Source organism: Molothrus aeneus, chromosome 4 (genome assembly GCF_037042795.1).
Source record: "Molothrus aeneus isolate 106 chromosome 4, BPBGC_Maene_1.0, whole genome shotgun sequence".
Taxonomy (NCBI): Eukaryota; Metazoa; Chordata; class Aves; order Passeriformes; family Icteridae; genus Molothrus; species Molothrus aeneus.
In genome coordinates this window covers 18,475,903-18,491,521 of record NC_089649.1, presented here as the reverse complement: position 1 = coordinate 18,491,521, position 15,619 = coordinate 18,475,903, and the positions used below count along the sequence as shown (strand labels likewise).

Sequence of the window (15,619 nt, the reverse complement as noted above, 5' to 3'; positions counted from 1 at the left end):
TTCCAAAAGCACCAGCATCGATGAAAATAAAGCAGCACTTTATGCCCTCACCATTTTTCTTCTTGGCATTTTAATGCAAAAATCTTATTTCCCATCTTTTAGGGAACACCTAGCAGAGAAATGCTTTCAATTGTTAAGTGTTGCTGAAGACCCGGCTGGTTTGGACAGAAAAACGTTTTCCATAGAGCAATTAAAAAAAAAAAAAAAAGCAACAAAAACCAACAAAACCCAAAACCAAACCACAAATCTATTCCCAAAATCAAAAGTGCACAGAGGGATGAACACAAGGCTGCACTCTGGAGCAAGCCATCAATTTTCTCTGAGGTTTGTGCTTTGCTGCACCATCCCAAGAGCAATGCCTGGCCCCTTGATCTGGAAGCCACGTGACACAAGCAAAAAAGCACGTCAGCCCAGCCAGATCCTCAAGACTTTAATGCTCAGTGGGCTAATTCACTGAAAACCTGCAATGAGCAGTCAAGCAGCAAGAGGTGGGGAGCCTGCTTTAGAAGTGCATTAACCCTCTGTACATCCTGCAATAGCTGCACCAAGTACTGAGTGTGTGGGGAATACTGAGGGATGCCCACCTTACAACTATCTTATTTAACCTCCTGTTTAGACCAAGGTGCTTGCACAGACTGGAGCTTCACAGGGATCTGTCTATGGCTTGGCCTGAAATATCAGGTGGGGGAACTGAAGCAGGCTGCCCCCAACTGCTCCCCCATCATGCCTGTCATGTTACACACAGCTCATGGAAAAGTTTGCTTCTCCCATCTCCTTTACCTCTCTCAAAGATAAGCACCCTCCAGCTTCTCTCAGCATAAAACTTTTACTCCAGTTCAGTGCCAGATATTCACAACTGCCCCCTCAATCCCTGCCTGAGAAAATTTTGGGGCTGACTGTGAAATGCAGGTAAGGAAGCAATATAAAAAGCTTGTTTTGATCCATTCTCACTCAAATTTCCATGCTGTAACACCTCACTACCATCCCACCTCTTTCAGGATCCAAAAAGGCTTCAGTCACTGCTGCTCCATGTCCAGCAACATGAAATGGAGTTTTTACACTAATTCACCTGAGCACCAGGACACTAATCTGAAAACAGGTCTCCAACACTCAGTGATCAGATTTTCCAGCCTTGTCCTGCCACCTCCCTTTCACCGTGAACCCCGAGTTTAAATGAATTCTGAAAAATACAATACAAAAAACACGCAGATCCTGCATGTTTCTGCAAGATCTTTTCTCTCAGATTTCTTCCAGTTTCTGCTCAAAGCTGCACTAGGTCACCAAGCAATGATTTCCCTCTGATGTTACAGGGAGGACTAAAATTTGTAGAGAACTTCAGCAAACATTACACTTTTACTGCAGCAGGACTTAATACAAGTATGTTTTATTTCTTCATAATATAGATTAGCCTGGTAGATAGCAACCTGTAAAATTTTTCCCATTTACTCTTACAATAACAAGTTATTTTCCTTCTGCAAAATTACCTATGCCATGCACAAAGGAACTGAGTAGATACAGTGGATGCAGTTTCAAAGTCAAAGCTAGCAAACCCTGTTTAAAATTATTCTTACAGTCATGTGTGAGCATATAGAAACATACACTGAGCACCCTGGAGCTCCCCTTGATCCACACGCAGGAGATCTGCATTTTTAAGCCTAGTTTTCATTGAAAATCATTGAATATCCCACGGCATGCTGTTTTTGGAATAGCTCTGGCAAGTTTACTGTAGCAGATAGGCACAAGGGATTTAATGGCATTTTCTTTCAGCCATAAAAAAATGAGCTGTTTTATCTTTCATAAACCCCCTGGCACCAGTGTCAAAATCTCTTTGAGGGCTTGTTCTTCCAACTTTTTTCTTGTTCCACTGGGCTTTCTTGCTGCTTTTGAAAATAAACACATCCGCCATTTACATAGGACAAGTTGTAAGACGACATGAAAGAGTTGCCTCCGAGCTGCCTAACGGAGTGAGACGGATGGGATACCACTGAGCTGAGTTCAAAGGTTTGATTATTCAAAGAGTCAATTTGGTAATGAGCTCCAGCAATCATGATCACCATGCTAACACCACCCAGTTTTTCACCAGGAAGCACCACTTGCCAATTTTGCTCACACAACCGTGTGCTTCAAAAACCAAGTTAATTGGTAAGAAGGCAAAGAACAGGGGATCGGGATAATTTACATATAAATGATTCTCAAATCCAAGCAAAACCATGAAGAGACTGCAACCTGTGTAAAAGCACCTAAATCCTGCAGCACAGAACAGAGATCAAACCTCCAGATTAACTCAGGCTGCCAATAAACTGTGAATTTTTAACCTGGGGGAAAGCAGCACTGCAGCACTGCTTCAGCAGAGGGATTCTTCAGACAATGTTTCACAACACAATTTTTGCTCCAGGACAAGCACCTTTAAAAACCACCAATACTACTACTATAATGTAGTATAATTAGTTTATATATTTCTAGTATATATATAGTTTATATAATATAGTTTATATATTTCTAGTAAAACTAGAAATGTATAAACTTAATTACTTTATTTCACTGTTTGTTTTTACCATGCATTGCCATATCAAGACCTTAAAGTTTTTGGATAAGACTCAGTTTTTATTCGTTACAAATCCAAGACTGCTGACTTCGATTCCATGAAGCAGAGCACTGGGATAGGAATTTTCAGTGCTCCCAAGAAAGCAATTTATGGCTGTGGAAACATTTCTTCCCCTGAAACACCCCAAAGTGATACTTCACTTTTTTCTTCCCTGCTCTATCTAGAGAGCTGGCAGTAATAGCAGAGGACTAAGTTTTGCCATCATTCAGATTAAAGCTGCAGTCATAAAAAAAACAAACCCCAAAACATTTCCAGCGTCCACAAGGGAGCAATTGCAACTCCCAGAGGAGCCTCTCTCTACTCAGGGCACATTTCACTAGAAAGAAAATAGAAATTTTTAGGTTTTTCCCTTCTCTCTTTTATTTCCCAACCTCCACATAGAGCTCAGGCTTGTGGAGGCAGATTTTTACTTGGTGGAAGGAAAATCATGATAGGGATTTGCTCATAGGGAAAAAATCTCACATAAATAATGGACTGTCTTTTCCCCCATTTCTCTCTGTTCCCCTCTCCTGAAGTAGTGACATGACAAGTGACCAGCACTTTGTATTTGTCATGAAGAAAATCCACCACATGTCATATAACCACAATGTGGTTAGGTGCTCTGCTCACCTCTTCCTATCTCTCCCAGACATAGGACACTGCTTTCCCAAATGACTGACTAGTGTTTTCCTACCACAAAAACAGCTCTGATTGCAAGAAAGGCTATTTGCTACCTTTTCTCTCATTTTTCTTAAATCTTGGCACCTAAGTCTCCAGCCAATAACCTGGTGTACTCAATAATACTTAATAAGAGACATCATGCACTTTCTGTCCCATGAATGAAGATAACTAGGTGCCCCTTGAGCAGAAATTGCTGAGAGGATTTCCTGGGTGAGGCTCACTGGCTTTGGTGGGGTAAGGGATGACAGGAGACATCCATCAAGCTGTCCCCCTGGGGTCACAATCCAAAGGTTCAGCCTGCAGGCTGCGTGCTACGAGCCAGCACTTGCTCACGTAATTGGAAGGAGAGGCTGCACTCCAAGTTCCACGCTCAAGGTCCAAGCAAGTCACGATGACTTCACTCTCTGGCGAGTCCTGCATTCCTGAGCCTGACGCTCAAGGAGGAGGGATGGGATGCTGGCAGCCAGGAGGCCCTGCCTGCTCCCTGTGCTGCACCTAAAGCAGGGCTGGACCAAGTGAGGTACAACTAATCCATCCTAATGCCAGTGCTCTCTTGAGCACGTCCAGACTCCATTATTTACACATGTTGCTGCTGCATGAAGGCAAATGAAGCACTGAAGGAGTTGAGAAGGCTGCAAGAAGCACAAAACCTGGAGGTCCCTCCCTTTCCTCCCTCCCTGTAGTTTTGCCTTTTTCATATTTGGCAACAACATCCTTTGCTTACAGCATTCCTTTTATCATTTCTTCTACTGAAAGATGGTGCAAGTTGTATTTACATAGCAAATAAGAAGGTTTAGGCATGCGTTGAAAGAAGCATCACAAAACCCCACAAACCTAATACAATTGGAGGATTATATCACAGCTGTTTTTCTCTTTCCTGTCACATAAATGCATCTCATGGGAATTAATTTTCTACAGGCATTTTCAAACACATTTCAGAACATCTTCTGAAACTCCCTAGAAAAACAGTAATATTTGAAAGTAAATATATTCCCACTTTCTTTCGCCTTTTTTTTTTGTTTTCATGTGTTTTTTTCAAAGATCTCCACGTGAGGTAACAGAAGAGAATGATGAAAAGAAGCACCTACACAGACAGCACCAACTCATTAACACACTGTTGGATTGCAAAGTTACACTGAGTCTATGTTAAAGACATCGCCCTGCAAAACCTTCTCATGGTAAATGTCTGCTGGAAGACCAAAAGCCACATGCTGGTGCCACTCAAGAGCTGCGAGCCAGGGAATCGACAAGGTGAGATTAGCCCCTAAATTATGTACAGCTCCTTCCTCGTGTTTGAGAGCAACTATGATTTATTTTTACTGCAGGCGAAGGCCAAGTCGGCCTCACATCAAACATCTGAACAGTTCTCCCCTCTGCTCACACATGCCATTATTTTGGGAAGCTGAGCCAGAATCCTGCGTGGGAACATAAGTTCACACGCTGCTTTTGGGGAAGTTGGGATTGTGGAGCTTTATTTACTGACACTGACAAAAGGTTGCAAAACCCATTGATGGAAAGATTACATATGCAGTGGCCCCAGAGTGCTCAACATGGCACATTGTCATCAACAACACAACTGCACACAGCCCTGCGCTGTGAAAAAGGCACATCAAGTATGATACACAGCTCTTCCTTTTCCTGCCTCTTAACTAACACAAGGGAACAAGGAAAAGCAGAGGAGGAGCATGCTGCATCAGAGAGATCTGAGAGAAGGAAGAGCCATTCCCTTGTGGACAGCTGACAAATGGAAAAAATCACTTTCTGGATTTTCTTTTTTTCCTATTTCTTCTAGCAGGGGATCAGTTTTTGTGCCCAAGGCTACTCTGCTCACATATGACTGCTCTGCTGGGCTTGTGCAGATGCTGCAATGGATATGGGCCATATGCTGAGTTCCTGTGCTGAGAGGAAACCTACAGCAGCAGTCCAAGACATGGTGCAGATTCAGTTGTTTCAAGGCACTTCAAGCTGGAATCACTTAACACACTGGGACTTTCCTCTGAGTCTCAGTCTCAGCATTTAACATAAACAACAAAGAATGAGAGCCGAAGTGGGAGAAATCAGCACAACAGGCTCAAGCTCATTCAAACTGCCCCAGCTCGTCCTTTTCACTGCAGCACCACTCTCAGCAAGACAGTTAATACACCCAAAAAGCCACTGAATGCACCCATTTTCAACAGGCAAAAGGTATGCAGACCAGAGCCCTTTTGACACAAAACGCTGCATTTCTGACAATGATCAACAGTCATTCCACATGCTGGATTGCTGCAGATTGCTACAGAAAGGCTGTTCCGTCAAAAACATTGTCAGTATTATTGAAAATTTCTAGGTTTTGCCTGAAAAAATAAGAACCCAAACAGCAGTCTGACTGCATTTTCGTGAAATATCAACTTTTATGCTTCTGTGGGACTTCTGTGGGAGTGTGCATGTGTCAGCACTTAATACTTTTTCTGTCTCCAAACAGCTCTTAACGTCAGGTCCCCAGTTTAGTTGTCATTTGAATAAAAGAAGATACTTCTTTATTTTCTTCTTTTTTTTCTCTCTGACCCATTCTTCTCCAAGAAACTACTGGATCCTGCTAAAAATATGTAACTTCAGAGACATCAGACAGAATTTTAACTGTTATTTTACAGCACATATCTAGCAACACCAGGAGATGAATGGGTACAGCACAGGAGCATCACCTGTTGTCTTCACCATGGTCCTCTTCTATCAGAAGACAGTTCCTAAAGTCTTATCTCTGGTTTCCTGCCCAGGAGCTCTGCCAAATCCACCTTTGTGAACCTCTTGTACCCTCTGGCAACCATCCACTGAGGGTATTAAAGCCTTATTGCTTGTTCCAGACTTTGCAACTGATTCTGAATGCAGAAATTTACCTGGACCATTGTGCGCAAGACACAAAAAAATTGAACATTTCTTTCAACATCATGCTGTAATGCTTTTAGAAATACACATGAACTATGCCCATAGGAAAAGATTACAGAAGAGATGATCTAATAGACAGTAGATCAGGATTTATTATAAATGGACAAATCTAATAGTTTTTAGAGTTCAGTTCAAGGGCTATTTTTAGGCACTCAAGCTTCAATTCACTCTGGTTCTCAAAAATACTGTCAGATGTGGTTGCAGTTACTTTAAATTTCTGGATTTGAATGTATAAAATCTGATTTTCTTTTTTTTTTTTCTTTTCAATCCACATGTGGCTTCACACAGGGGGAAAAAAGAAGCATACAATCTTTTTTTTTTAAGGACATACCAGCTGTGTGTTCTTGTTGTTATTACTGGATGTATGGAGTGAACTTCTAACCTCCTAAACAATCACTGTCCCTTGGCATGATTCACATCCATCAGAGCCAGTGGTGCAGATCTTATGCACTGTCTTCCAACCTGAATCCTTCAAACTCTATTAAAGAGAAGACTGGAAGGAATCCCCCAGTATCCCATTGTTAGAGAAATCACTTTTGATTTGAGTAACAGGTGCTGTCAGTTTTTCATTCAGTGCACATTAGAGTGCAGGCACGTGAGCACTGCATATTCACAGCTTTAACAGATGTACTGCTGGCTCAGACTGCCAGCTTTTTGGGGTTTTTTTATCTTTTAATTAATTAAACCATGTATGCTCCATCCATGCAGGCTGAAACCTACCTTTTAGTTTCTAGGCAGAACAAGCAAATGTGTAGCTGGTAAGAGGGAAACCAAATTTTTTCCATCTGTATGGCAACGGATGCAGCTTCATCTAATGTGTGTTTCCCACTTTTTGCCTGCACTTCTCCATCTTTAATTGAACAAGTTGTGTGCACTGTGCAGAGGCAGTGCCAGATGGAGCCAGTCTCTCTCCAGCAGTTCTCCACCTCTGCATTTGCAAAGAATGGAATTGAGTGCAGGAATCATAAAGTGACTGTTCACGCCCCAGCATTTTCTCATCTACCCAATCAATGTGACGAGTCCTTTGCAGTCAGGCAGTCAGCTTATACCACTGTCCAAAACATTTCTTCAGTTGCACGCTACAAACACAACTTAATAAAAGAAAACCATCAGCTTCAAATAGTCTCTGTTCAACTGTGTGTGTAATATCTCCAATCTAGATGTTAGTCAGCAAGATGGCCAATTGCATTCAGACAAATGCCTTGGACTTTCTTAAACATATCATAATCTGCCTGTGAAATGGCTGGTTAGTTGCTTTCCAATTTGTGAAATGGTTCAAATGCTGTAAATAAAAAAGAAATTGGACAGCTTTCAAAAAGGACAGATTAGACTTTTCAATTCTCAGTGTTCTGTGCTTCCAGGCTACACTCCTGTGATCTCTGTATTAATATTCAGAACCTGATCGTGTTATGCTGCTACCTTGAGGAAGAGGGCACAGTACAGTTGAGCCCAAGGAGGCAATCCACTGGAACTACAAGAAATCAGCTCCCTGGCCCCACAGCACACATGTGTGCAAGGGGTGTTGGGGAGAGATGGATGAAAATTTGCCTGGTCCCACTTCCTCCTGTCCAGCTTGGCAGATTAAAAGCAAAAAGGCTGCTTTTTGCATCACAATTCACCTCCCTTTGCACCACTACCCCTTGACCACTACCCCAGCTTCTCTGGGGCTCAGGATTTGAGGTGCCTCCTGCATTCCTGTACTGGGCTTCCAAATCAGCCCCAATGCCCAGTGTCTCAGGTGTAAACACACTCTGAAGGTGGGCTGGTCAGCTGAAATCAAAGAGAGGAAAAGGAATAAACCATAACATATCAAAGGTGGAGTTACAGCTACTCACAGCCTTCTTCCTCTAACCCATGTCAGGATTGACTTCATTGGCATGCAGATCATATTGCATTCCCAGACATGAACTGGAGACCTGACAGCAGGCCCTGCTGGCTGTACAGTACATGTTACATTCATAGTCTAGAGCAACAGGAATTATGAACCTGCCAGCACAACCTCACCTTTTGCCTTTCACCAAACCCATCTATTTCCTCCTCTTGCTACCCACTACCTATTTCAAACCTGTTTTAAAATCCAAAATCCTTCTCCAAAGCCACCAAAGGTCCTTCCTCTCTACAGGGCATTTGCTCCACTCAATATCTGACTGCACTGGCTTCTATTTCATTTATTTTTTCCATTTACTCTTGTTCCTGTGAGGAAACCAGCCTGAACTGGGGAGAGAACTGACCACTGAAACCACCAGAAATACAGAAATGGTGAGAAAGGCTGCCTTTCCTCATCCTTTGAGCATGTCCTGGTGCACCTTGGTATGGATGTGCTGTCAAGACCCCTCCTGAAAATCAAAGGGCAGGCACAGCTTCAGGCCTCTTGGTCACATCTTGGTTTGGAGCTCAGGTTAGTTCAATCCTGTCCCCAAACTTATCAGTGGCTTGCTTTCTACCCCTGGAGACACAGATGGAAAGGAGGGAGAGAAGAGAAAGAAGCCTATGCTAAAAAAAATACTTCACATCAACCAACCCTAGGAAGCTGACAAAACTCCCTTGTAAGAATGTCAGTATTCAGCTACTTTCAGAAATAAAGCAGTTTCCCTAAAAAAAAAACATAAAATGCTGCTCAGCTCCCTTTCTAAACTCTTTATTACTCATGTAGAAACATCAATATATTGTAAAGCTCAATTCTAATAGCTATATTCATCCTGGCTCAGGGATCTGCCTAAACAATGCTTAACTACAGCACTGGTGTCTAAATTTGTTTTATAGATATCTGACTTATGCAGAGGGCTCCAACAATGAGAGCACCATTAATATTATGAAAAACACATTTACTTCAGCAAAGCAGATTTATAACAAATAAACAAACTGTGCCACATATAGGGTGTTTTAAGGTGAAATGAACTGAGTACCACTTTCAGGGATCTCCAGTTTTCCTAACAGACTTGAGTACTGGACACAGGCAGCTTGGTGCACTATCAAGTCCATGCTGATATCCTAAAAAGCCTAGCAACTCTCACCTATGTCCCAGAGGCTAATTTTTCATTTGAGAGAGGCCACTGGGGTGCTGGTAGCAATGGTGAATATTCATTCATATGCTCAGCACCTCAGATCTCCACCCTGAAGGCTCCAGGGCCAGAGGCATTGCCATGGCCAGTCATCTCAGCTGAAAAGTCACAGCAGAAACCCAAGAAGCAGGAAGGAGCAAGCTCCAAAACTTCAGAAAAGGGGGTTTTACCTAGGAAATTTTTCTCAGAGACATTAAGGGCTACCAGCTCTCATGAAGTCAGCTTTTGGCTGAGCTGTAGTTTCAGACTTTTAGCCGAGGGGCTGATGACAAGATGACAATACATAATCCCAGGATGGAAAAACTTTCAACATTGATTTGTAGCTTTACATATGTCACCCTTCAGGTTATTCTTATTAATGGATAGCTCAGACCAGCACATTGCAAGGTCAGCATGTTTTCCTGTGTGAAGCCAAAGAATATACCCATTGACCTTTCAAGACTCAGAATTGGGCCCACAAAAGAGAAAAGACATTAAAAACTTACAAGAAAGTGAATAGGAGTAGTGAAAAGCAAGTACTTTAGGTCAAAGTTGTATTCCTGCTTCCCCAGGTTTGGCACGTGGTTTTTACATGCAGTCAAGTGCTGAAGTTTACATGCCCAGGGGAATTTCTGGTCCAAACCAGAGGCACCAAATGCACAGAAGAATGTCCAGGTGCTGCTGTGCCAGACTAGGGATTTTCCATAATGTACTCTTGGACTGGAAGCCTAAACTGCACCTGGTCCACTTGGGCTACCAACAAAAACATTGCAGATCCTCACAAGCAACAGCAGAATCTCAGGAAGTTGGGAACTGGCAGAAAAAAAAATCAAATAGGATGACACAAAAAATGAAAAAAGCAAATTGTATCCTTTAGAGATTTTTAAGCTGTGTAATCTCCCTGCCTTTTTATAATATATAAATCCATAAAATGAAGTATCTGATGTCACTGCAAAAGCATAAATTTCATACTTTGAACAAAAGAATGATGTCTCTCATAAGGAAAAAAAAAAAAACAAAAACATATTCAACATGAGACAAAAGAGGAGAGAGAGGAGAGACAAAGAAAATCTGACCTGGTCCAATTCACATGCCTTAAAAACATAACTGCTAAATAGCTACAATTGTCTTATAGACAAACACAGACATACAGACTTAACTAAATGTGAATGCATTTCCATAGGACAGCACAATTCAAAAGCATAACAGAAAAACAGGAGGGAAAAAAATAGTCAAGCAGTATGTATTCAATTCTGAAATACAGCAGAGATGCAAATATACTTACAGATGTTTTCTTACTTTCAATCTAGGATAAAACTACTGCTACAGTGCATGGCCAAAGAGCTGCTATATGCTTCTAGCACACAGTCTAAACCTCATTTTACAGCTCTCACAGGTAACATAAAATAAATGCACTAGTCTACAGTGATTATTAGTTTTCCCTCTCTTCAATATCAAATATGTTCAAATGTTTTTGTTTTGTAAATTTTTTACAGCAGACCACTTAGAACACATGTTGAGACCTGTAATGTTATTAGCCCTGAGCCTTTCAAATTCCATGCATGCATCAAGAAGCTTCATGAATTTGTAGGGAAGAAATATATTCATTTTTCTAGTCATTGCAGTGTTTCACAGCTACTAAAAAACTCAAAAGCCCTAATATTTTACATTATCCAGCCAGAACTCTCATTTTGTAATAATACCAACCAAAAATCTAGCTCACTTATGTCATCAAAAGCAACTCTTCTTCCATTATCTTAAATATAAATGAGAAAAACCATACAGCTGAAGCAGACAGAATAATTTATAATGAGAGGAGATCTGTCATGCCAGTAATACTAGAAAAAAAATTGAGCATAACCTTGAACTTGTTTGGAATTGAAGGAAAAAACCAGACTTTCTAGTGTAGTGGTCAGGCTCAAGATGAAAAGGGAGAAAGAAGGTGACCTGTGATAGACCTTCGTGCACTAAGCAAGTCAAGAAATGCTTAAACCTTCAAATAAATATTAGACACATTTTGTTGCTTTTTCTTCTTTAGAGGCTAGAGCCTAAATGACCATGGGTCACAGACATGGCATTGACTGGCATGGCATTCAACCTGGAGATGGCTCAGCAAAATACAAATTCCAAGTGTAGGCACTACAGTGGCAAGCAGCTCATCCACTATGTTTAGCTGCCACAGAGATTGTTCCAAGGCAGAAAGAAATGTGGTTTTACCTGAAGAAAAAGGGAGAGACTTGATTTAGTAAGCTGAGTCAGCCAGTTTATAGACAATAAAAGGTAGCATCAAAAGCCATTCAATTTGTCCAAGACCCCGGGTGCTCTTTGGAGGTGCAGGAGCCTACAGGTTGGTGCAATGCCACTGCCTTCACTGTATCAACATCTCCATTTCTGAGCCTCGGCTGAAAACTGTGCCATCCATCAGCAAGCAGCTTCTGGCTTTGCAACCCTGAAAAGCTCAGTGTCTGTTACAGCAAATCTCCAGGCTACAAAAGAAACTGCAAGCATCTCAACTATTTGCTTGCCTGTCCTTGGGGCGTTTAGTTGGTGCTGGGGAAGGCTTAAGCCTTTCCACGGACAACCAGAAAATCCGGAACTATGGCACAGATGCTAAGAACAGAGTAGTGGGAAGAGGCAGGGGAAAACTCCACCTTAAACAGCCAACCTGACATCCTTATTTCCTTCTCCTCCTGCAGAGGACATTATTCATCACAGTCCACAACACACTCCTGGGAAGTGCTGAGACGTGCCAAGGATTACAGTAAAAGAAGAGGTGGACAGGGAAAGCTTTGATCCTCCCGTATTGTTGCATGAGGAAATTATTTGCTAATGCAGAAGAATGAGCCCTTCTTTGGATCCAGGTTATTCCATGAGGAATCTCTTTCTGCAAAGCCTGAAACTCAGACAAGGTATTGGGCTTGAGGGACCAGTCTTCCCATCTTCTGTGCCAAGCTCAGCATGTCCACGGTACACTTCTGAGCATAACATGCAACTCCCTAATCCTCTTGGCAGCAGTCACTCCTACAAGGTCAGTCCCCCTGGCCTACAAGATGCCTTTCCAAATTAAGCTGTTATTTTCCCTTATTAAACATCAGATTTGAGCTAAAACAGCATCACTGATTCAGTTAAACCCTCACTGTCTGCAGCTCTTGTTCGGAGCAGAGCGCACAGAAATCTCATAGAGACCGAGATGCCTGGTCAAACAGACTCCGGTGAGTTGTAACTAAGGGAGATGCAACTTTATTTTAGCAACATGAATCATTTCAGGGCCAGGGACAGCAATGTGAATCGTGCTTCCTGGCTGAGCTTTTGTCTTCAGTAATAGCAATGTGCATACTGCACTGAAGACTCAAGAGCATCTCCAAGAGTGGCCAATAGACATTGCTCCCTGCCAGGGCACCCTGACCTGACACTTATTAGCCACAGATAGCTTTCATCCACTGGCAGCTGCTGATTTATGTGAGGATAGGGATGTTTAGCTCCAAGAGGAGGTACTATCCGCTGCCATTTACCACCTCTGAAGGAAATGGGTAGAAATTAGGAGGACAGTCAGCCCTAGATCCAGACAGCTTTTAAACAAAACCAAGCAGTCACTGGATTTAAAATCTTCTAAGCAAAACAGGGTGAGTGCGTTCTAACAGAAAAGAAACTTTAAGTGTGTGCAAAGAAAACCAAATAAATTGCATAAGGAAGGGACTGAATTTAAAAGCAGATATAGATTTCTTTTCTCTCTTGCACGCAAAGCAAACACTGTTCAAGAGTGTTTAGCAATCTGGCACCTGAGGACTCCACGAGCAACATAACAGAATATTATCTGTCCATTTCTGTCAAGCTGAGGCAAGCTCACCTTGTGGTGTCTGCCTAAATGAAAAACAAAACCATGACAGAACTGACCCAGGCCAACCCGAGAGTATGCTGGATGGGATGGGGCAGAGATGAAGAAAAAGGGAAAGCAGATGCAAAGGGTGTAAAATGAGAAAGAAGCCAAATGCAGGGACCAAGATGACTTAAAAATTCCTTCCCCTACAATCAAATGTTGGGCCTTTCTAGGTTGCTTTTTCCTTTTTGATAGTATCTAAATCTTAAAACCAGCCTGACTGGATGAAAGCAGTACGAGTTAAGTCAGCGTTACTGAATATTTTTCCTTTGGAGACAAATTTCTTTGCAGGGATCCTCCAAGTGGTGAATGCAGTGTTATATTTCCTTCATCAGCCAACAGAAACATTGCAGTGGTGAGGCCAAGCCCTTGCAGGTGAGAGGATCTCTGCTGGAAATTCAGGCTAACATTCAGAAAACCTCCAGTCTTTCCCTCTTATCCAGATTTCGCTCCCTGCACATCGAATAAAATCTCATTCATGCGGAACCTGCCTTACAGCTCTCTGGGCACAGCGCTGGCTCACCTCCACTAAAAGGGATCTTAAATCTCTATTTTTAGCTCTTTTCCTCATCCCAGGTCAGTTCCAAAACTAACCCCTGCCTGTCCCACTTGTCATTGCCTACAAACCACTTCTATATCTGCCCCTTGGGTAATGAGCTGCTCCTTCCAGTTTGATTTCTCCATTGTCTTCCATTTGCTCTCCTTTCCCAGAAAAGGAAAGGGAACACATCCTCACATGGAGCTTTCCTCAGCCTCATGCCTGCTTCTCAGCTCTCTATTCCCTTAACTCCAAAATGAAGGATTCTCTCAAGGTAAACAATTTTGGGTATCTCCTTTACTTGACACCTGACACTACCCCACAACCCCCCTCAAAGTCCAGTGGGCACGACTTGCAGTGTGGGGTGGCATCTTTCTGGCTGATGTGCCACATCCCAGTGGTAATATTTGCTAAATTACCACTTTCTCCACCTTTGGAGAACCATAACCAGCAGGGAAGTGTTAAAGTCCGGTTGCAGGGTGGAAACTTCATTTATTTCCCCACACCCAGAACTGCCAGATAAACTACTTATGTTTGTGTGGACCTGTTTGTATATACTCTTCTTCCTTCTCCACAAAACAAATTACAATTAAAGTTAGCTGCATCTGATCAAACAGCACATGAAAAAGGACATCATAGTAGATTTGCACTCAAAACACCTATTTCACTATAACTGGCATTCTTTCAAAGGTTTGGGTTTTTTTAAATAGACAAATTGAACCAAAATTGATACCCATAAAAACATTTGTGATTTGACCTTCTACAAGTTATCTCTGCTCAATCAGAACTGCAGGCAAAAACCTGTTTTTTTCCAATGATAAGCAAGCATACTAGAAAAAAAAAGAAGTATCTTATGAGACACTCAGTTCTCTAATAACCCAACTTGAAGTCAAGGGCATCCTTCCTAGGCCAGAATACATTTTATTGAACAAAACTTTCTAATTAATTGCTGACAATATAACAGCTATGTCAGCAAAATTTTCCACACTGCCTGTCTCTCCTTGCCACTCTGCCATGCAGCAAGATGGAAGCACAACAAAGCCCTGATTAAACCTTCCTTGTTGCAGGGCATCCTCAGTTTTCTCAGTGAAATATGTGTTCAGTCCCTGCTGTCCTTGGTGGCTGAGGTTAGGCCATCTGCAGCAGGCGTGGAAATGGCATGAATGATGACAGGCAATGATTTAGCCAACATGACCCATCATTTGGGCAGCCAGTCAGAGACACAGATAATGATTATTCTTACTGCATTCATGCACAGAAGCTTTAGGATGCAGCAGGAGCAGCTGGATATGTATTCCAGGCCTACAGTCTTGGAGGTGGCATGAGGTATTGGGTTAGAAAACATCACCCCACACTTGGCAATATCACAGCATCCTCCAAAAGCTCTCAGGTAAAGAAAGGCTCATTTTATTACCAGGCTTGCAGGCCAAGGATGGAAAGTGCCATGGAGAGCTGAAGAAGTATTTGACCTCTGTAAAGTGAGACAGCTACCCAAATGCTGTCCCTGAGAACATCAATAAGTTGAGGCAGAGATGTCCCAAGGGAGGGAAAGTCAAGCGTGTGCTCCCTGTTGGAGCTTCTGCTCCATGGGTCAGCGAAGGAGCTTGTGAAGCAGAGACAAGTTTAGCTGCTTTTGTTGTTTGCAATTAGTCCCTTTGAAGTGTTACAGTCCAAACCAAATAAAGAAAATTGCCTAGGCACTGAATATTTAGGAAACCACTGTCCCACTGAGAGCAAAACAGCAGGGGGGATGCAAGGGGAATGGGCTGAGCTCAGTAGGACTCAGGATTGAGTCCTGTGCAGCCTGTGCCATTATGAGTGGGTCAGGCAGGACTTTGCAGACTTCCCTTTCTCTTCATTTTTGCACTTCATTATTTTCCCCATAGGAAAAAAACAATGCAAACACAGTGGGTAAAACATTTAGGTCAGGACTTTCATAAACAGGATCCTGATGTTGGTCTCTGAACAAGTGACCT

The 15,619-nt window shown here is 42.3% G+C and overlaps 1 protein-coding gene across 20 annotated transcripts in view; it reads right to left on the bottom strand.

Annotated features, from left to right (window-relative positions):
- ADGRL3 (adhesion G protein-coupled receptor L3) overlaps nt 1-15,619 on the bottom strand; it is a 493,319-nt gene that overhangs the window by 105,108 nt on the left and 372,592 nt on the right. The gene's annotated exons all lie outside the window — the stretch shown is intronic.